A 23,222-nucleotide genomic window follows, 5' to 3' on the forward strand; every position below is an offset into this window, starting at 1 on the left:
TAATTCTTTTCTAAACCATTGGAGTCAGCTGCAAAGGTAAGGCTCATTATTCCTAATACTTCAATGTACATTTCCTAAAAATAAGGACCCTTTTTTTACCTAGCCACAGTACCGCCTCCAAATCACGCAATTAACATTGACAGAATCCCACCATCTAAACTACAGACCCCATTCAAATTTCAACGGTTATCCCAATGATGTTCTTATCAAAAAATGGTTCAGTCCAGGGTCCCATGTGGCATTTACTCTCATGTCTCTTTAGTCTCCTTCAATTTGGGGCACTTTCTTGGTCTTTCATAATCTCGATGCTTTAAAAAATTACAAACCACTCATTTTGCTGAATGCTCTTCCATTTGGGGCTATCTGGTATTTTCTCATGATTAGATCCAAGTTACAAGTTTTTGTAGGAATATCACAGAAGTGATGCTGTGTTTTTCTCTTGCTCATCTCATCAGATGGTGATCAATGTCAATTTGTCCAATTACTGATGGTGGTAGTTTTTAATTTCAGACTAGGGTGGTGTCTGCCAGGTTCCTCCACTGCAAATTTACTCTGTTCCCTCGGCAATTAATATGTATTTTGTGGAGAGATACGTGAAGCTATATAAACATCCTGACGGAACAAAAGAACAGTTAAAAGTTTATGCCAAGTAGCGATCAAGTCAGCCTTTAGAAAATAACTAACACATCTTCATAATATATTTGCTAGTTACATTTAAGAAATATAGTACACCCCAAAGTTTTTTCAGAACCTGCACAGAGAAAAGACTTTTGGGTAGAATCTTCCATATAGAAGTGATGACGTTGGATGTAAACCCGAGTCCCTGGAGAAACTGAAAATTTAATATCATTTGCCCTCTAGTTACATCCTTAGAGCTGGCATCTAAAATACATTCTTTTCTTTTTATAATTTTATTGAAGTATAGTTGATTTACAATGTTGTGTTAATTTCTGCTGTACCGCAAAGTAACTCAGTTATACAGCCAGTTATATCAGCCCAGGCAAATACATTCTTTTTCATATTCTTTTCCATTATGGTTTATCACAGGATATTGAATATAGTTCCCTGTGCTATACAGTAGGACTTTGTTGTTTATCCATCCTATACATACTAGTTTTCATCTGCTAACCCCAAACTCCCAATCCTTCCCTTCCCCCACCTGCCTCCCCCTTGGCAACCACAAGTCTGTTCTCAACATCTGTGAGTCTGTTTCTGTTTCGTAGATATGTTCATTTGTGTCGTATTTTAGATTCCACACTAAGTGATATCACATGGTATTTGTCTTTCTGACTTAGTTTGCTTGGATTCCACATATAAGTGATATCATATGATATTTGTTTTTCTCTTTCTGACCTACTTCACTTAGTATGACAATCTCTAGGTCCATCCATGTAGCTGCAAATGGCATTATTTCATTCTTTTTTATGGCTGAGTAATATTCCATTGTATATCTCTACCACATCTTCTTTATTAAAATACATTCTTGACTCATCTGAACTTTCTTGTTCATTCTTTTAATAAAAGTCTTTTAACTGAGATAAAACAACAAGCTAGGCTAACCATGGCCCAAGTCTGTGGATCACAAAAACAGGTCCTTGTAGAACATCCTATAAAAAGCATGTCAGCTGTGGCAATTCTCAGGTCAGGTCATGAGGCTTGCTTCAAATGTCCCAGTTGAGAAGTTTCCAGGAACTCCCATGGAAGAACAACCCTTAGTCTTTTTACTAAAGCATTTTTTCCCCCAAAGCTCTGTGTCAATCTGAAAACACAAGGCCAGCGATGACACATTCTTGCTTAGGACAGGGAATCTGTCCTTCAGATGGACTTGCAGATAGAAGCTTCAGGGCTTTACAAAAAGGCAGTCTGTGCTTGAAAATCTATGATGAGGTTATTCCAAGAGTAATGCAGAAATCAATTATAATTTTCCTTTCTTGTACCTGGCAAGCACACTCGTAGAAACCTTTCCTAAGGCAATAATTAACAGTTTGGGTTTGTTGCTGTGTGAATCCTTGGGCCTAAAAATAAACAGTGATGTATTTCTCCTCTTCCTCATTGTCTCAGATTTCCATTTTTTTAATAACATGTTCTCTTTAGAGAATCACATTGAAGTTGACATATAAAGTTAAGTAAGGAAGGAAAGAGGAACGCCAGCTGGGTGAGCCCAAAAAATAGGGTCATTTGGGGTGTCGACCAAGGTGGAACTGGGGCCGAACTCGAGAGACAGGGGAAATGAACTGAGTAGCCCACAAAGTGAGAGCAAGGTACGGGGAAGAAAGTCATTTAATTAGAGAGCAGTCTAAAAGCTGGCTGCTCTCTGCAGTGGGTTATCTGGGCAGGCTGACTGCCTTTGTAGGGGCAGCCATCATATGGATAGATTATGCCTCCTGGTGGTCCATATACTTCCAGAGCGTTTATGCTATATAAACACTGCTTCCCCAAACAACACATGACTCCTGCACGTAAGGATGCCTGTGTCCTAACTACCAATCTCTCACAACCAATGTCTTCCCCATCCCTTCCTTCAAACCCTTAGTGCCATTCTCAGAACAGGGAGGACCCAGGACAACTCATTGCTCTCGGGTCCACCTTCAGTTTTTCTTCCTTTTCCACAACTGACACCACAGGCAAATTCTATCATCTACATGATTCTAGAAAGATCCAAGGTTAGCAGCAGGCAGTTTTTGGAGACCTCTGATCAATCAGGGACTGCCCCATTCTGCTTGGCCACCTGCCAGGCAAGCCGTGGAGCTGGTCCAGAGTGAGTCCCTCATCCCATCCATCCCAGCATGGCTGCAGGGTATTTTGAGAGGCTACTTTTACCCTCAACGATTCAAGCTCAGCATTCCTCCATCCTTCACACACAGGCAGAAAGCGCTATGTTGCAATGAGCCCCGCGTTAGCGCTGGCAACCTGGTCCACGGCTGGACATCCCATCCTGTTTCTCCTACATGCTACCCAGGCTGGTGGGTTCCTATTTACGAGAAGCAAGAATTCACTTGGTAAATTCTCAGAGCATAAGCTAAGTGCCAGATCTTCAAAGGCTGCCGTGGAATCCTGCCCTTACAGAGGAGAAAAAGACAAAAGGAGGAAGCCTGGGAAGGGAGCCAAGGAGGGGTCACAGGAAAGGTCAGGTCTTCCTTGTTATCCCCGCCACTGCCCTCAAAAGCCCTCACTGGCCTTGGACCACTGCAAGCTCCTCCAATTCCACTCTCTAGTGGCCACCCGGGAAATCTAACTCAATGATAAAACTTTGTAAAAAGTTTGAATGTTACTACCTTAGATCTGCTTTCCTCATAGGGCATCTAAATGCACGGGACCTGATTCTTTCATGTTTCATTACTAACAATCACCGCCACACTGGAGGTGGTGGAATTTATTCTTCCAACTTTCCCATTTCTTCTCTTTCCTGTTTTTACCTAGACTGCAAGACTACTAAGTTGCCTGGTCATAAAACTATGTAGACAAGTGAAACAGATGACATAACACCTGCAGTTTTAATGAAACAAGATAAATCTTGAAAATGTGTGCAGAGTGATGTTACCACCAGGTATCTGAAGTTGTTGAATGAGTTAAGTTTTACATGACTGTCAGCTTCCTTTTTCTTAATCGTTCAAAAGACAACAAATAAAAAGGCTTAGCCTGTCACTTTGGGGAGTAGAAGGGTTGAAGCCTATGGAAAATGATGAAGATTTAGGATTTTCTCATTATTTTCTTCTATTTCTTTCTCCCCTCTCCCCCCACCTCTGCCCATGTCAGTGGTTTGTTTTATAGCGAAACATGGTTAAATTTCTTTTACCAACAAGCTTAAGTAGCACATTTCCCTGGATGTAGTATTATACGGGTTCAGAGAAAGTCTGAGAAGAAAAAATTCAAAAATCCAATAAAATGAAATAATAATATGAACTAATAATAACTCACCCCTCACTGTTTCCTTAATGCTCAATGTCTGCACTATCTATGAATATATAATGCCGAGAAAAACCATAAATAACCAAATTTTTTACTTAGAATGACCTTATAAATCTTGTATATTTATAAACTAGTCATATGAAGCCCAAGACAAAACATTTAGGTAATTACACAGTGACGTCCAGAACACAGGAATCCCCAAAATCATCCTCAGGCTCTTATAACTCAATGCTATTACTTCAGTCTAGGTGAATTTTATAGAGTTTTAGCCAAAATTTATCTGAAGAGAAACTATAACAGTGCTAAAAATCCTGAAAGGATATCCATTTTCTATGCATTAGTGAGGCAGGGCAGTTACTGTGCAGAAAAGTTTCTAACCTAAAAATAACTGATCTTCGGGGGCTTCCCTGGTGGCGCAGCAGTTGAGAATCTGCCTGCTAATGCAGGGGACACGGGTTCGAGCCCTGGTCTGGGAAGATCCCACATGCCGTGGGGCAACTGGGCCCGTGAGCCACAACTACTGAGCCTGCGCGTCTGGAGCTTGTGCTCTGCAACAAGAGAGGCTGCGACAGTGAGAGGCCCGCGCACCGCGATGAAGAGTGGCCCCCACTTGCCACAGCTAGAGAAAGCCCTCGCACAGAAACGAAGACCCAACACAGCCAAAAATAAATAAAATAAAAATTTTAAAAATAAATAAATAAAAGAAAAATGACTGATTTTCAATGAAAGAAAACCGGAAGGAGGGGTTACAGAGGACCTGTCCCCAAGAGCAATGGAAGAAAGTTAACTGAGCCATGAACCGTCAAAGACGTCAAAAGAATGATCACGTCCTGAAGGGCCATGGGGGGAGGGCGGGCACTCAAGTAAGAAGCTTTCCAAAGTCAGAGATCACCTGTAAAATTTAAGAAAACGCAGAGCCATTTTGGTCTTCCCCGTTTCCTTGAAAAAAGAAAACAGACATTTGGGACCTCACTATAATATTCATAAAAATTCTATTGTATCCCCTATTATGATGTGAACAGTTACTATTTACTGAGCATCTATCAGACTCTTTATATTTTAGGTTAAACTATACAACATTCCCAATACCTGACCATCTTAATCTATAAACACGGCGATTTCAGATGTATTCTCCCTTATTCATTATCTCTAATTTCTAATTCTAACTTTGCAAGATGGGAATTATTATTCCCATTTGCAGATGAAGAAATATAAGTAAGAAGCGTCACATGCCCCGAGGTCATGCAAGTACCAGGAAGCATCAAGTTCTCACCCCAAGTCTCACAGACCCCAAAGCCAAGGGTCAGGAGCCTTTCTTTCAAGAGTACAGCTCAGGGCTTCCCTGGTGGCGCAGTGGTTGGGAGTCCGCCTGCCGATGCAGGGGACATGGGTTCGTGCCCCGGTCCGGGAAGATCCCACATGCCGCGGAGCGGCTGGGTCCGTGAGCCATGGCCGCTGAGCCTGCGCTCTGCAACGGGAGAGGCCACAGCAGCGAGAGGCCCGCGTATCGCAAAAAAAAAAAAAACAAAAAACAGTACAGCTCAGAGTCATCTGGGGTAGTTCAGGCAGCTAAAGGTGTATTTAGTGGCACACAGAGCTTTAATAATCGCAGGTAGTCTATGAAGTTTTTGAAATATATTTTATACCACTTGCCAGCTTATGTATCACCTTGACCAAATTACTTAATGGCACTTGTCTTAGTCTTCTGATATGTAAAAATGAGAGGACTGAACTAGAGGATTGATGAGCTCCTTTTTCATTTCTTTGAATTTGAATAATAATCACAAATATAATACATTTTTAGTTTTTTAAAAAATGATTTTTAAAAAAATTATCATCACTCTTTGGAAGCTAACCAACCAATACAGGAAAGTTTAAAGTAGAAGGAGAAAGTCTTTCTAGACTTTCCTTTCTCCTCTAACTTTGGTGGTCTGTATCCACCTGGAATTTTACCAGATCTAAGGGTGGGACTCTAAGCCATTCCCTTAGCCTCTCTGAGACTCAGTTTCTTGGTGTGCAATATGGGATAGGGTGATGTCAGCTCAGCCTCCTTTCAGGAGAAGATGAATGTATTAGCGTCGATGAAAGGGTTTCCACAATGGGTTGTGTTGCAAGGTTTGAGTAAGGCTTTGCTGGGAGTCATGATCACATGCTTCCCTCCCTGGAATTTGCCAGGATACCCACCAGGGGGGAATGCCTGCCAACCCTCTTCCTCCCCAGCGTCTCCCCATTCATGACCAAGCAGCATCCCTCAGTGAGTCAGGACAATAAAGGTTGGGCATCCCTGGGCTAATCAGATAACATTAGAAAAATGGAAATAACCACCAGATATGATTCAACCAGAATAAAAATACTTATACGACCATCTCTGAATCATGTTCCCATCACTCCTGATAAATCAGACCCGGCGGAAACCAGTGAGTGTGAGGGGCCTCTGGGAGTCACTTAACTGCAGTTCTAGCTCTGCCTCACTTGTCTCCCCAAAGACACAGGTTCTGGAAAGCCGATGGACTATCTGGAAGCTGTCATTTCCTCAATGCCTCCCAGTCATCCTATGGTTTTTGAGTTAAGTCAGTAAGAAAACTCACACGTGTCATTTAATTTTGGAGCCGACAGAGACCCACCCACAAGCTCATCTGATAACTTACAACCCAAGAACATACTTGATGCAAACAGCTGAAGATTCTGTGCCAGGAATACTGAAGGGTTGAAATCGACCATGTTTATGAGCCACAAGAAAGATAAGCAGTGGAGAGCGCCATACAGAGTGAAGGAAGTCAGACAGAGAAATGCAAATATTGTATAATAACGCATATAGGTGGAATCTAGAAAAATGGTACAGATGGTCTTACTTGCACAGCAGAAATGAAGACCCAGATGTAGAGAACAAATATATGGATACCAAGGGGGAGAGGGGTAGGGTGGGAGGAATGGACAACTGATGGGAACACACTGGGAATATAGAACAGGGAGCTCTACCTAATGCACTGTTGTAACCTAAACGGGAAGGAAGTCCAAAAGGGAAGAGATATCTGTATGTGTATGGCTGATTCATTTTGTTGTGCAGTGGAGGCTAACACAACATTGTAAAGCAACCATACTCCAATAAAAATTAATAAATGAATAAATTTAAAAAAAAAGAAAGATAGGCAGTGGACTTAACATACTAAAAATGCACCTGTCTCACAATCAAGGGATATTTTTCTTCTGTTCCTGGGACAAACAAATGTTTTAAAGTCAACTAAGAGGCAAACACAAATAATAATTAATATCCGCAGTTTTCAAAACACTTTTACATGGCAACTTACTTGATCCTGAATGGTCGAGGAAGGGAAATTTACATTTATTAAAAATATATTATTGAGGGCTTCCCTGGTGATGCAGTGGTTAAGAATCCACCTGCAATGCAGGGGACATGGGTTCGAGCCCTGGTCCGGGAAGATCCCACATGCCGTGGAGCAACTAAGCCCATGCGCCACAACTACTAAGCCTGCGTTCTAGAGCCCGCAAGCCACAGCTACTGAACCTACATGCCACAACTACTGAAGCCCACGCGCCTAGAGCCCATGCTCCGCAACAAGAGAAGCCACCACAATGAGAAGCCCGCACACCGCACCGAAGAGTAGCCCCCGCTGGCTGCAACTAGAAAAAGCCCGTGTGCAGCAACGAAGACCCAATGCAGCCAAAAATAAATTAATTAATTTATTATTTTTAAAAATATATACATTATTGAAAATACACCAGCCACTCTGGATTGGTTACTGCACGGCAACAACTAATCATAGGTGTTATTAGCCCATTGTGCAGTTTACAAAACCAAGGCTTTGGGAGGTAGAATAACTTGATCAAGTCGTTCTGAACTCCCCAATTCTACAGGATTCTTTCCCTACAACCTAGCCCTTTGATTTGATGAGTCTGTGGATTACTTGATGGCTTTCGAAAACATAACATTTTGCAAATTAGGTAGAGCTGACCCTGAAAAATGTCAACTTCCTTCCTACATTATGCTCTTGCTTCCATACTGTAAGATTCCTCATTGGTGGGCAGTTCTACATTCTGCCAACCAAGGGCTAATTATTTCTGGTACCCAGAAGTGAGAAAACCAAGAGAGGAGTTACTCTCCATCACTGGAGAGCTCCCCAGACCCACCACTGGAGCAGATGGAGTGGGGGGTTCCCATATCGCTTCACTATTAGTGTCAAGTGAGACCAAACCCACAACACCCCTCAGTAACTTAACTGCACCACCACCTAAAACCCTTATTTTCACGCTACTCAGCTGCCCTCTTTAAAGGGGGCTGGACAGAAGTCTGATCAGGAAAACAGGAAAAGAACAAAAAGAGTCAAGTGAAGTCTGCTGGAGACTTTGTCCTATTTAACCAACCCGTCATGAAAGTTTATTTGAGTAAAATGTACAACCCCAAAGGATTACACACATTCCATGAAATACCATCTGCCCCAAGTTCTGCTGATACTCAAAACTGTGGTATTATAGAAAAAAAAAAAAGTTTGGAACATAAACAAATATGAATCTAAACCCAATCTGGGAAACTCTCACTTGCTAAATCCTCCCTTGCTAAAAGCCGCAGAAGTATTTCAACCACCGCTACCTTATCATTCTCCAGAGATTTTGGCAAAAAGAAAAGTCTCCAAATTTAAATAGAGAAAAGAAATCTCCAAGTTTGGTTTTCACTTTTGATGACAAATAGACAAATATATTTAAAGGCACCACAACATTCCTTTACCCACCCCAGCAGACTGAGTAATCGTCACCATAAATACTTGATCAGAAAAGCTGATTGAAAGATACCACCAGAATAATAGGGAAGGTGTAAAAAGAACTCCAAGAGGAGTGGAAGAAGCCTGGGCACCTTGAGTTAATCTAAGCAAAGCTCCCTAGTCTACAAACTAAAGGACAAACCATTCAGCTTTAACCAGCATTTGGGGGAAAACCTTCGTTAATGCTAGTAAAAAATACAAAGCGGTATGGCAAAGAAAGTTGAGAACTTGATATTTTTTCTCTCTCACAATATTAGCTTACAGCTTAGCAACAGCTAGGGTGGAGGAGGAGGTTCCTGTGTTTGTACCCGCTCCTCTCAAATGCCTTTATTATTATTTTTTTTATTTTTTTTTTTTTAGAGAGAAATCTACTGTTGGGGCAAGGGAGACTCAGACTTTTTTTCTCCTGGGTAATAATGGATTCAATTGCCTTGAAGTCGGTGGACTCCTGGGTTGGAAATACCAAGCAGACAAACAGGAATAGAATAAAGTAATGCACCAGCCAGATGACATGCCTTAGACCTACATTCTAGAATGCCTTAGGGCACCCTTGAAGAGAAAAATATTTCATTCAGCAAAACTATCAATTTAATTTTTTAAAGTTTTCTTAAGCATTACTAGAAAAAATGAGAGTATTTCCATCTTTGAGATTAAAATAATCTAAATATGAAATTTTTAACTGAGAGAACAGCCACTTAGGCAATGTTATCAGACCTACGTTACCAAGAGATGGAACCCAGCCTCCCCCTCTCCCTAAGGGGCCCAGAGTTAGGGAAAGCTAACTCCCTCGCCAGTTAGATAAAGGTTATCTACTAACGGTCATTCCCTTCCTCATTTTATATCCTCCCATGGATAAGAAAGCCAGGCCATATTCACTTTTATTATCAATTATCTGATAAAAACAGCTTATTCTTACTGAATAATCTGAGAATCTCCAAAATCGATTACCACGCAAACGACCATAATCTTAAAGGGAGATGAAGAGGAAAGAATAGGAACCACAAGTATTTGCGAAATTGTGGCAAATGCAGATACTAATGTTTACAGTCAGATTAAGAGAACAAGAACAATATATTAAAAAGAACTGACTGGCATTTAGTGGCTAATAGGTTGCTTCCTCTATATGTTAGTCTTGAACGCTAACCACATGCCAGGCTCTCTGTTAAACTCTTTATCAATGTTTTCTCATTTAAACCTCCCAACAACTCTATGGGGAAAGTACTATTATCCCCATTCTACAGACTGAAAGAAACTGAAGCTTAGAAAAGATTCAATAATTCCCCCAAAGTGACATGGATACTAAAGACAAAGCCAGGATTGGGGCTTGGGCTACCTACCTCTGGAATCCACACTATAGAGTGTACTCTCTCTAAGCCATGCATTTTGCAAATCCACATCCTCTTGTGACGTGTCCCGACAGATGTCTCATAATATACGATGATATACTGTGATTTAGTTTTTCCTGTATGAGTACTTTGGCACTTGCTAGAGAAGTGAACTCCTTGAAAGTAGGGACTGGGGAATTCTTCTGATCTCCAGAGGACTTCACAGATGGCTCATGCCTCTCAACAACAAGGGTGGGACAAATGGTGGAAGCAGCCCAAGTGTCCATCGATGGATGACGGATAAACAAAATATGGTATAGACATACTCTGGAATATAATTCACCAATATTAAAAAGGATGGAAATTCTAACAGCTGCTAAAACATGGGGGAACCTTGAGGACATTACGCCAGTCACAAAAGGAGAGATACTATGTAATTCCACTTAGATGAGTTACCTCGAGTAGCCAATCTAAGAGAGACCAGAAGTAGACGGTGGTTACCAGGGGCTAGAAGGGGAGAGGGGAAGGGGGAGTTGGTATTTAATGGGTACAGGGTTTCAGTTTTACAAGATGAAAAGTTCTGTGGACCAATGGATGGTGATGGTATCACAACAATGTGAATGTACTTAATGTGACTGAAAATGGTCCAGATGGTCAATTTTATGTTATGTGTATTTCACCACAATTAAAATGACAAACAAGCAAGCAAGGGGAAGAACTAGCAATGCCATCACAGAAATGCCCCAGCATGCTTCTCAGGGCCGGCAGGCAGAAGGGACCCTGCTGTCATGGGTGTCGGGGAGCTGGCCCTCCGCCTGGAAGTCACCCTGCTGGGGTGACACCAAAGCCCACAGAGGGGAAGAGCCATCCAAGGCTGCCCCCACTGTGTTTCCACAGCCTCGCAACCCCCAGGTCACTCTCATGCCCTTTCTGACAGCCGGGGAAGCATGAGAAGACAGCAAACTCTAAGAAAGTGTGTCTTTGAGACCTCGACAGGCACCTCTTCCTGTTTCAGAGCTTGGGCCCCTGCAGGGCCCAGATATACAGTGCCCTGGATGCTGGAAGACAAGTCCAGGCATCCATCATTTCCCTTATCATGGAGCTACAGTGGGGAAAAAAAAAAGCGAGGAGAGGTAGTTTCCACCTTGGAAATATGACAAACCAGAATTAATTTGCAAAGGAAACAATATTGAGAAATGTGACAACTCGGGATTCCTTTGATGACAGAGGTGTGGTAATTATGGAGCTGCCCTCATCCCAGGGCCAGAGAGCAGCCTAGACAGTAGGAAAACACAGCTCAACACATGTTTTCCTCTTCGAATCAGTCCTGTGGGCTCCAAAGAGGGTACCATGAACCACACAGGCCCATCTTGCTGAGTGTTCTTCAAGGGAATGGACCAGCTGGACCTCAAACACTTTCTGAGGCCACTTTACCATTGGGTGTTCGGGGCCCACTGTCTTCAAGACCAAGGCTGGGCTCAGAGGTCAGACAAGACCAGCGCTTCCCTTGAAGGAAGTGAACACACCCACCACTGGAGGATTCAAATCTACTGCTCTCCTTTAGCTTTCCAAAGATAGCTTTTCATGAACTTTTTTTTTTTTTTGATGGTGATGTTTATTTTCTATTTCTGTCATTTGGATTTATCTTTTGACTGTTTTTAATAAAAGTCATAATTGGTACCAATGAAATAAAATTTCTGTGTGGATGACTATGCTTTATCGTGGTAAAATATACAAACATAAAATTCAGCATTTTAACCATCTTCAAGTGTACAGCTCAGGGGCATCAAGTATACTCACATTGTTCTGCTACCGTCACCACCACCCATCCAGAGAACTCTTTTCATTTTGCAAAACTGAAACTGTACCCATTTAACACTAACTCCCCATTCCTCCCTCCCCCCAGCCCCTGGCAACCACCACTCTAGTCCATGAATATTTCTGAGATCTTAATGAATGCCTTCTCCTTTTACGTGCTCTCCTCCTTCCTCCCCCTTAGGCAGGCAGGCAGCCAGCAGGATGCTTGCTTTGGAGATCTGGTGTCAAGGAGTCAAGGTTCTTCCTAGCTTTTGTAAAAATCTAAGCTATAGACAAGATTATGCAAGGCATTCTAGAAAGCACCCTTCCATCCTCTACCTCTGGGTGTTCTGCTCTGTTCCCTGGAAGCTCCCAGTACAGCTGGCAAGACTTCAGAGAGGAAAGACTCCAGGCTCCAGGTTCCCAGATTTGCCAAGGATTCCCAGGCTCCATCCCATGCCTGTGTGGAACAGCCGAGAGCCTCAAACTTGCCCATGGGGACAGAAACAGTCAAAGCAATATAGACACGTGACTGGAAATCACAACTAAAACCGGTGTCGGGAGGTGTCTAGATGGCCCTTTTCCTAAAACCTTAGACCTTGGATGCAATCATAAGGTGGGCGTCTTCCCAAGATAACTGAGGTTAAATTTTCTATTAGCCGGACAGACTGAAGCCTTGGAGACAAAATAGTTAATTTACAAAAGTTATAAAATGCTACGTTTTTTGCAAGCCTTTGCTTGTGGACTGAGACCCATACCCTCAACTGCAGTAGGAGACGGCAAGTTTAGTTTGTCTTAAGTACAAAGAAGGCAGAATAAGTTTGGTAAAGATTAAGAGACCGTGTATAAAAGCCAGACTACAAGGATTCAAATTCTGACTGTGCTACTAGATACACGCCCTTGTCTTAAACCGCTGTGCTCAGTTTCTTCATCTGTAACAAAAATTTCTAATACTGGTATCTTCCCAACAGGAGGACGTTACGAGGGTTAAAGATGGCAATATAGGGCTTCCCTGGTGGCGCAGTGGTTGAGAGCCCGCCTGCCAATGCAGGGGACACGGGTTCGTGCCCCGGTCCGGGAAGATCCTACATGCCGCGGAGCAGCTGGGCCCCGTGAGCCATGGCCGCTGAGCCTGCGCGTCCGGAGCCTGTGCTCCGCAGCGGGAGAGGCCACAACAGTGAGAGGCCCGCGTACCGCAAAAAAAAAAAAGAAAGAAAGAAAGATGGCGATTCATATGTGGCACTTGGAACAGGGTCTGATTTTCAATGAATATTCATTATCAGAAGCATCTTAAATCCCCTTTAATCTCCCAGTATCTGCACTTATGGAAGATTCAACTCACTGAAGAAATATGAAAATCTGAGCTTTTTCAAAGTTACGCTCTTTTGAAAGAAGCTTCATCCCAATTTGTGTATGAAAATGGGCCCATGTTAAAGGTTCAAGGTTTTATTCAATTGTACACATATTGAATTATGTTTTCCTCTGTTCATGTAAACTGTGCCCTTGGTTTGGACCCATTCTTCATAAAGCCCCAGTAATTGTTACTCTGTATGTGTCCAAGGATTTGCAGTAGTCAATTGTGTAATGATTCTTACTAGCATTCTTCCAGGACAATTTTGAAAGGCATAATTTGTGGCCCAAAGAATTTAGTGGATCTTTCAAAAGATGGCATACATTATCAAGCCCAAGAGGACCCTTGAGGCATTCATGAGACGTGACAACACACTTAGAGGGTGTGGGCTGAAGACAGGAGGGGTACCTCGGGGGACAAAGTCCTCTAAGGTTTTCTTCCTCTCATTTATTTATTTATTTTGGCCGCAATGCACTGCATGAGGGATCTTAGTTCCCCCACCAGGGATTGAACCTGCGCCCCCTGCAGTGGAAGTGCAGAGTTTTAACCACTGGACCACCAGGAAAGTCCTCTTCCTCTCATTTATACACCTTTAGGACTCATATTAAAGACAAAATTGTTTCTAATACTGATTTCCCAATTATTTTCTCAAAACAATTACTAGGAATCAGTTACCAGATGTCAAATCTCCCCCTTTTTGTGACATAACCAATAATCCTCCATAATCTCCTGTTCTCTGATTTCCACTGTTCCCCAGAACTCCACATTTCCCAATTTAAAGCCCTCTGGAGCCGATCAGCTGGTCTGCTGGAAAAACACAGGCTTCCCAGTGCTGGGAAGATTCATTCCACTCTGGCCAGAAGCCCAGCACTCCAGCTTCATCTGCCCCGGCCTCTGGCTCCAAATGCTGGAGCTGGACGTTCTGTGTAGCCTGCCGTCACTCCCCAAGGCGTCCCCTTTCATTTGCAAAGGATCATGAGAGTTATGAAAAGAAGGTACACAGAAGTTGCGAAGAGATTTTCTTCTCCTTGGGATGCCTCGGTGATAAATCTAAAACTTGTTGAGAACAATCTACTTCAATGACAATGTTCATTTAAAAGTATAGGAAAATGATCGTTATAATATCGACAGTGAAAGAAAGCTGGAAAACACACTAGAACCAAGAAAGAATTCTGTTTTCCAACTCTAGAGCTCGAGAAAAAGCAAGTTTTAATCAGAGTAGAACAAGAAAGTAGGTAGAGGTGTTTGTAGCCATTCTGACGGAGATAAATGCCAAGGGTTCTTTATCGGATAGAATTTCAGTTCAAAACTTTTCCCTCCCTTAATATACACTGGGCATCCTGGTTTCACTTCCCAGTCGTGATTCAGGTTGATTTTCAGCTCACAAACGGAAGACAGAGAGAAAAGGAGGGAGGGAGGCAGAGGGGATGGAGGGGAGAGAGTTCCAGATGTTCTGGACCAGAATCTAGAGAGAAAGAGAAGGGGCAGGGAGAGAGGAGAGGAGAGGTGTTTGTCAGTGGAGGTGCTGGAATTAGAGGAGCTGAGTGAGAAAAGGGGGAGATGAGTAGATCCCAGGGGCAGGCAGGGAGGCAAGGTGGTAGGAAAGAGGCTTTGCTTCCCTTCACCAGTCTTGCGTTTATTCCCTTTCCTCCCCCAGCCTCCAGGTATCACAGCCGACCCAACACAGCTTGCTTGGAGGCTGAGAAATAGAACAGAGGCCTGGGCAAGTTTGGGGGGTAAAACAAACAAAAGGTACTGTTGCCAGGCAGGACTGGAGGGGGTGGAGTGACCCCCACGCTCAGAAACATTTCTGCAACATCCTGGGTACCAGAGCCAGACACTCTCATAACCCTAACAGAAATCTATCATGCTGCAATTTCAGCTCTTTTACTCTTTCCAAGTCCCAGTAAAGAGAATCACATTTGCATAGCAAAATGCAATCAGTATCATCTAAGTTACACTTGCTAGAGAGCTGCAGGCATCGGAAGCTATGGAAACATATCTACAGGATGTGAATTCCAGATATGGACGACTAGATCTGGGTTTCTCAGCATCAGCACTGTGGACATTCGGGGCAAGATAATTCGTTGTTGCGAGGGGAGGGGGGCATCCTGCGCATTTTAAGATGCTTAGCTGCATCCTGCTAGATTCTATTCATAGTTGCACCCATCCCCGCTCCCAGATACACCAATCCCTCAAGTCAGTCTGCTGATCGCAGTCCTGAGGTTTGGCTAGTTTTCTCGGTGGTATCTGCCAGAACTTCGCCCTCCAAGTCCGGGGTAGTGGAGCTTCTCACACCACACTGTGCATACAAGTCCCTAGGGATTTTGTTACAAATGCAGATTCCAACTCCGCAGGTCTGGAATGGGGCTCAGGATTCTCTAGTTTCAACAAAGCCCCTGGGTAATGGTGATGCTAATGCCGCAGGTCCTCAGACCACACTCTGAGCACCAGGGCCCTTTAGCGCTGGTTTAGTAACAAGAGGGAAAACTGCGTAAGAAAACTGGCTGGCGTCTGCACAGCTCGGCTGGTTACCTGATAACCTCCCAGTGCCTCAGCATCCTCATTTGAAAAATGGTGGTGATTGCTAGCATTAGGTAAGACATTGAAGATAAAGCAACCAGTTTGGTGTCTGGCGCTCAGAAAATGTTAATTCCCTCCCCATTTCCTCTTAGCTCCTCCCAGAACCAAGCCTAGAAACCTCAAGGTCAAGCCATCCCTGGGGATTACAGGGAATTCCCTAGAAGAAAAAAACTCAATTCCATTCTGAGTGGTGGTTGGAGAAGGAGGGATTTCTTCCCTTTCCTTTCTTCTAGTTTATACTCTCTCTTACACCGCTTACACCATAACATCTGTCGTCCTCTGGAGGCTGTGAATGGTTTTGGTAATGAAGCATACGATGAAAAGAATATTTTTCAACAATGTACACATTGTGATTTCATGCGAAAGCAATGCCTCCCACTCTCTGGGTCCACCTCCATGCTGCATTTAACACTGATTTAAACTTTTCTCAAAAGGAAAAATGATCTCAAACAGGAATAATCGCAAGTGCTGTGGGTTGGATCTCAATTTCCAAAACAGTTTCTTCATATTCCTCCCCAAATGAATGAATTCTACTCATCTAGAATTGTGTACGGGGAGAATCCTTGCTATCCTTTGCGAGGATAAAATGTTCTAATGCAAAAATACTAATTTGCCAGGCTAAATACAGCCTTGGGATCACACAGCACGTGACACATAGACCTTGATTTTAACATACATACAGAGAGAGCTTTTGAATTCAGGGTTGTGTAGTACTTGATTTTTCTAGAATATTAAGTAAGATGTATTCCTTTGGGAAAATCACTCTCTCACCATCCCCACCCCCCCCCACGAAAAGTGCTCAACAATGGTGTCTTTCTCCATTTGTAGGCTGTATCAGAAAAAATGTATGTGGGGCATTGCTCCAAACAAAGTACGTTTCTGCATGATTCCACTGTGCAAATGTCGTCATGAGAACAGAAGCCGCGACAGTCAGCTGCGCTGGGAGAGGGGCAACAAGCCGGCAGTTAATCGCCTACTGAAAGTGTGGTTTGGCCTTCCTCCACCTACACCCAGGTGCGGGCTCAGGCGGCCCTGGCAGACCTCTGCATTTGAGGCTGGTCAGGCTGGGTGGGAAGAAAGGCATCTGAGGGTCGGGGCTTCCCCCAGAGTCTGCAGGGCTGGTCTCTGCTGCAGGAAGCGCTAGCTCAGCCCAAGGCCCACAGGATCATCACAAACACCCTGGGAAAAGCCATGGCGATGGACAGGATGGCCACCTAAGGAAACGCTCTCTCTTCACAGAACTTGGAGTGGTGTGGGTACCAGTTCCACGCACACACTCTTCCTTCTAACCGACACAACACAATAACCCTGGAAGGTCTGGCAAAGTTCTCCTCTAAACCTCACCAACCCAGGGCGCTCTAAGGCCTGTGGGGTAACGTCCAGTCCAGCACCCTTTGACAACCCAGGAAAAACTGCTCTAGCATCACTGTTTATCCTTGCTCTGCACAGTAATAATCCTTTTCAAGGCTTCCTCGCTAAAGCATACGCAGAGCAAGAAAAAACATCCTTATGTAGTTCAAAGAGAGGTTAATAGTTCTGGACCACCATTGATATACACTGACTCGACTGCTCGCCAATCATACGTAGCAGATAGGGACGCTGGGTGCTCCACAGGGCAGAACGTGCAAGCAGAATTCACAGACCTGTTGACAGAGCACCAGGATTGCCACCATCCCCTGGTCTTGGCATCACCAGCAAAACCAGTTTAAAAGGCAGTATCCAGGCTCCTCCCACACGGGTGATGCTGACAGTCTGTACCATATGGACACTCTATGGACACTGGGGTGATGCAACACATGTCCAGATATGCTGCTCAAGTGAACAGGCAAGTTCCCAGGAAACTGGGTCTTCATGCAGGGCTGAGGCCCTTAAACAGGGTACATACACTGGAGAGTCACTGGCCCTGAGCTGGACAGTTTCCCCTGCGGAGACGTTCTGAGGGGGACTTCCCTCAGATTAAAGGGGGACTTCCCCCTTTAATCACAGCAGACAGTGATTACAAATAAAACTTCACAGGGGCATCACAAACTGGGTTAGGTGCTACAGTGTTCTGCTTTTTCAGTCATGCTGTTTGTGAATCCCCAACTGCTTTTCCTAACCGACTCACTTCCTTAAACACACAGCCTCATCCTAACACAGGCGTGGCACCATGAAATTGGGGCGAGGTTTGGACCAAGGGTGGAGGTTACCTTTTATATGTGTTTGTTAAGAAGAATGATGTGTAGCACTTAAGAATTAACTCGAAATAATGTTTCTGGTGTGCCCACCTCATCTGGCTGCTACATCATCATCCAAGCAGCCAACTCTACTGCAAATCTGTGAGAAGTTCAATGATGAGACACAAAGGACTGAATTCACTACGCTTCTCAGGCTCTTCTGAAAACCTTTTTTATTTTAAACCTCGTGGCAAATCTTTACTTAATACATTCATCTACGTTCCTGACTTATGACAGAGTAAACTCACGAAAGCTGGCAAAGAAGCTTGCAGTAGTTCGTGAAGGGGAATCCCAGTGACCGCCATCCTACTGCCGGTCACTGAGTGAGCTTAAAGCCCAGGATTAGGGTCCTGAAAATTTGGGTCCATTTTCCCATTGAGAAGCAATTTCTGACCTACTCGAAGCATCAGGAGAGAGCAAGTAAAGAAGACTGGAAGAAGCCTCGATACAACAGTGCAAGTGTTCAGGGGTAAGGGGACGAGAAGGATGTCAGCCAGGTTCCCCAAGTCAAAAGGGGGCTGTGGGGTGGGCGTGGAGGTCAGGCCTGAGAACCTCTGTGCCCAAAGCTTCTGGATCTGATCAGTGTAAAGCATGAACAACTGATGTGCTACACAATTGCTGGAATTTTTTTAAATTAACTTTAGGGCTTCCCTGGTGGCGCAGTGGTTGAGAGTCCGCCTGCCAATGTAGGGGACACCGGTTCGTGCCCCGGTCCGGGAAGATCCCACATGCCGCGGAGTGGCTGGGCCCGAGAGCCATGGCCGCTGAGCCTGCGCCTCTGGAGCCTGTGCTCCGCGACGGGAGAGGCCACAACAGTGAGAGGCCCGCGTACCGCAAAAAAAAAATGAAATTAAATTAACTTTAAAAACTGTTTACTTATTTGCATCTGCCATAAAGATGAAAGAAGATGTTGGTTAATTAAAGAAAACAACCAATCTGGGGAAGAATACACGTTCAAGGTGCTTCCATACCTATTTCATTTAAGTTCTGAAGTAGGTAAGTTTTGGTATCCCCATTTTTTATTTTTATTTATTTATTATTTTTAAAAAGTTTTTATTGGAGTATAGTTGATTTAAAGTGCTGCGTTAGTTTCCGCTGTACAGCAAAGTGAATCAGCTATACATATACATATATCCACTTCTTTAGATTCTTTTCCCATATAGGTCATTGCAGAGTATCGAGTCGAGTTCCCTGTGATATACAGTAGGTCCCTATTAGTTATCTATTTTATATATAGTAGTATGTATAAAAAATATGGAACACTTCATGAATTTGCATGTCATCCTTGCGCAGGGGCCACGCTAATCCTCTCCGTATCCCATTTTTTATAGATGAAGGAGCTAAGACTCAGTTTATGTGACATGCTGTAGATCTTATAGAGAATTTGGCCAACGCACTAATGAGTTTGGGCCCTGCCGTGGCTCTGGATAACTGGGGCGTTAGATATAGTATCTGTGTATTTGGCTGTGCTCACCCCATCTGCTCCAATCAAGCATCCAACCGACCACAAAGTCCCTGAAAAGGGGGCTTCAGAGGACAGTGTCACCCCCACCAAGTTCTACAGCTCTCTCCCCTTCCTTGGCGTTCACACCATGACTCCCCCAACTCGGACATGTATCCTCCAAGACAAACAGACAAACAAACCCACTTGAGGGAAGCTCCATCATTTCATCCCCATCCCTATCCTCTTCCTGAATAAGGAAACCTTCAGCATTCTACCTCCAAAGGGTACCTTTTCTAGTTGCAGGGCCCATGCAGTCTTTCTGAGACTCCAACCAAGAAAGGAACAAATGCCACTTACATGTTCCTCGATTCTACTCAAACGTGTCCCCCCCCAAGGCCTGATAGCACTGGTGCTCCTAGATTTGAGAGAGCAGTACCAAAGGGTGGGCTTCCCTGATGGCGCAGTGGTTGAGAGTCCGCCTGCCGATGCAGGGGATACGGGTTCATGCCCCGGTCCGGGAAGATCCCACATGCCACGGAGCGGCTGGGCCCATGAGCCATGGCCGCTGAGCCTGCGCATCCGGAGCCTGTGCTCCGCAGCGGGAGAGGCCACGGCAGTGAGAGGCCCGCGTACCGCAAAAAAAAAAAAAAGTATCAAAGGGAAAAAGAGGTCAATGGGCCCAAGGATGCTCTCCGTCCCTCCGCCCATGCTGTCTGTCCTCTTCTGCACCTCCTCAATCTCTGAATTCACTTCAAAAGGAATAAAGAACCTCTGGCTGAACCCTGGAGAAAGCGCATCCTGTTTTACTGTAGGAAGAAGGCAAGGTCTTGATTAACTCGTTTTTCTGGCGCTCATCTTTCAGAGACTGGGTCAAAGAACAGAAATAACATTTATATTGGGATTTTAGTTTTCTCAAAAGCCAGCCTCCAGAGTCGGTACTGGACTAGGTTTGGCGATTACACTTCTCCACTTCTGAAAATTATAATTTGTATCTACGCTAACATCACGCTGAGACTACAAAATCCTGAACGGTCAAGGGAAGGACAACAGTACGTTCACCACGGTCAACTCACGGTCAACTCACTAAGGCAAGAAGTAGTCGAGGCGGGGTAGTCATTTATTACATCTTAGAAACATCTTCATCAACAACAGTTGAAATAAATGTTTAAGACAAGTTTAAATTTCAGTTACTGAAATTATTAGAGCACTCTAGTTCTTAAGTATTCTAATTGATCAAGTCCTACTTAAATCACACAAACATACTCTATAGTTTTCCTTTTTGAGCAAAATACAGGTTTGTCCCACTATCTGAAAGTAGACCACTCTTATGAAACCTTTGGTAAAGCTGAACTGGCATGAAGCAAAGAGCATTCCCACTTCATGTTACAGCAGACACTTCCATTTTACCAAAGACTACACTAGTTCGGTAACAGCTTCTTCATAGAAGGGAAAATCTTCTTTGGATTTCTTTTGGTTAGCGAAATGTAGATCCTGAGTAAAAGCTAAGTGGCACTAATGTGAACTTTCAGAAAGTGGGGGAAACCTGTAGTGGATTTTCCTGTTACAACAGAGATAATTTCAACTTTTCTATAATAATATCTTCCTGGAAAATGTGTTTGAAGGGCATATGTCCAAAACTTAACAGCAGTCATATATCCTTAGAAGGTGATTATCTAACAAAGATATTTCTCTCTCTCTCTCTCTCTGTCTCTCTCTCTCTGTCTCTCTCTCTCCCTCTCTCTCTCTCTCTCTCTCTCCCCCTCCCTCCCTCCCTCCCTATCTATCTCCCCTGATGGCTGATGGACGCACTGCCTCCCTCAGGCCCAAGCCACCCAAAGTGCTCCTGGATGAGGCTGGTGCTAGTGCAAGGCTCTGAAGCTTAAGTTTTTTTAGCATCACAGCAAATCTGCCTCCGGGTGTCAAGTTTGCACAGTACCAAAAAAATGATGCAATCTTCTAGCAAGACTTACTAACATTGCTGAACCTGATAAGTATATTAATCAATTTGAAATTTCCAATAGCTTACACAGGATGCCTGACCAATCATCTAAGCAAATGGTGACTCCCATGTCTCTCAGGATCAAAGGACAGCCATTCCAGAGGCTAATTCATGACAGATCATACCAGTGCTGAGAAACGTATAAAATTTAAAAATGAAACTGGTTTTCAGAGTCAATTTTCAACATGCTCCTGTTTTCATCATTAAAATCCCTCAACACAACCCCTGTCCAAATTCAATTGCATTTTTATTTGAAACATTTCTCATTTTCCTAATATGTAGAGACTTGTGATGACAACCTTGATAGAAATCTAGGACATGGGTGTTTTAAGAGTCCACCAAATCTATAAAGACAGCAGAATCTAGCCCATAATTATCATAATTAATTAGAAAGTCCAGGGTGTTAACATTTTAGAAGCAACAGTTAATATGTAATTTCTATATTGAAATGCTGAAAGGTTTAGAAATAAAACAACCAGTGGATCATTTTCCCCTCACTTGATAACTCAATTAAGACAACCTCTTCCACTTTATCAGCCAGAGACCCTGAGGCTAGTGAGGCAGAAGGAGCCACTTATGAAAGTGAAATAAATTCTGACAACACTGCCCTGAACTCCGCAGGCAGGAAACTGTTTCAACTGTCATGCCAGAACTATGAGATAATGGGTATTTCAAAATGTTTGTCCCATCTCAAAGCCCAGTCTCACACTAGCATCTTGGCATCCCAGAAAGAAGTTAAAAATGAACTCCACTGCCAGAGAAGCATCTCAACACTTAATTGCCCAGTGTATTAGGTAAGGTATCTGGAGACCCAAGGTATATTACTTTCATTTCTTCTGGCTCATGACTAATTTTATTAGTGCAGCTCAAAATAACTGCAGGGCCTACAAGACCCATGGTGTGGCCACTCAAAGGAGAAGATGCCCTTTAAGCAAAGAGCCTATATCAAAACTGGAGAGGAGAGCGCAGGCATCGGACAGCCATTTAGAGGTGCTTTAGGGCAAGTTTCAATTCTTAAAAGGCTTTATGTTTAAAGAAGCAGTGAACTCCTTACTAAATATGCCTCATTTCTAGACCTGTTACTCTGAAATTTTATTGATCAAAGTTGAGGAGGCTGCCAGCAGAAAGAGAGTGTTTAATTAACTTGCGAACGTTTCCAGGAAAAAAGTGTGATGCTTAAATTAACTCTCTTCAATTAGAACAAAGCCAAGGAAACAAATCCCCTGGGATTACACTGCTGAGTGGTGGGTTTGTCCTAATTCAGCCTCCAGGTGCCTGTGACGGGTGATAAGACGGAAGACCGCTTCCTCTGAGAAGTTGTTTGCAGACTGAGGGATATACTATATAGGGTGTGTGTGTGTGTGTGTGTGTGAGAGAGTGTGTGTGTGTGTGTGTGTGTGTGTGTGTGTTTTCTTTTCAAAGGTAAATACGTTGGGGGGGGGGGGTTAGGTGCTGCGCCTAAAACTGCTACAGGGAAGGGCAGACATCTGCCAAACCACTACTGCCCCACGCGGGAAACCGGGTCTGGAGAAATAATCCACCATCTCTCTACACGAGTCACTTCCCTCCCAGACGCCCCCTTCTGCGGATCAGGGAGAGATCCCCAATGCTGGCCGTCTCGCATCCGTCCAGGGAAACTCAGAAACCAGCTTGCGGGACCCGCTCCCGCGGGCCCACCCTCCGCCTCGTTCCCCACCGCCTGCAGCCGCCGCTTCGCCTTCCGCCCTCACCGGCCACTAACCCCACCGCTCCCCAGCCTGCCTCGCCTCCCTCCGCGGGCTCCCGGACAGCCCGCTCTCCCGGACGTCCATTCAGTCCCC

General features: G+C 44.0%; 1 protein-coding gene and 1 pseudogene across 2 annotated transcripts in view; both read right to left on the reverse strand.

Annotated features, from left to right (window-relative positions):
• PALM2AKAP2 (PALM2 and AKAP2 fusion) overlaps window positions 1–23,222 on the reverse strand; it is a 638,407-nt gene that overhangs the window by 88,089 nt on the left and 527,096 nt on the right. The window lies entirely within an intron of this gene.
• Window positions 19,208–19,308, reverse strand: LOC115854685 (U6 spliceosomal RNA; annotated as a pseudogene).

This window comes from Globicephala melas, chromosome 6 (genome assembly GCF_963455315.2).
Source record: "Globicephala melas chromosome 6, mGloMel1.2, whole genome shotgun sequence".
NCBI classification, from domain to species: domain Eukaryota; kingdom Metazoa; phylum Chordata; class Mammalia; order Artiodactyla; family Delphinidae; genus Globicephala; species Globicephala melas.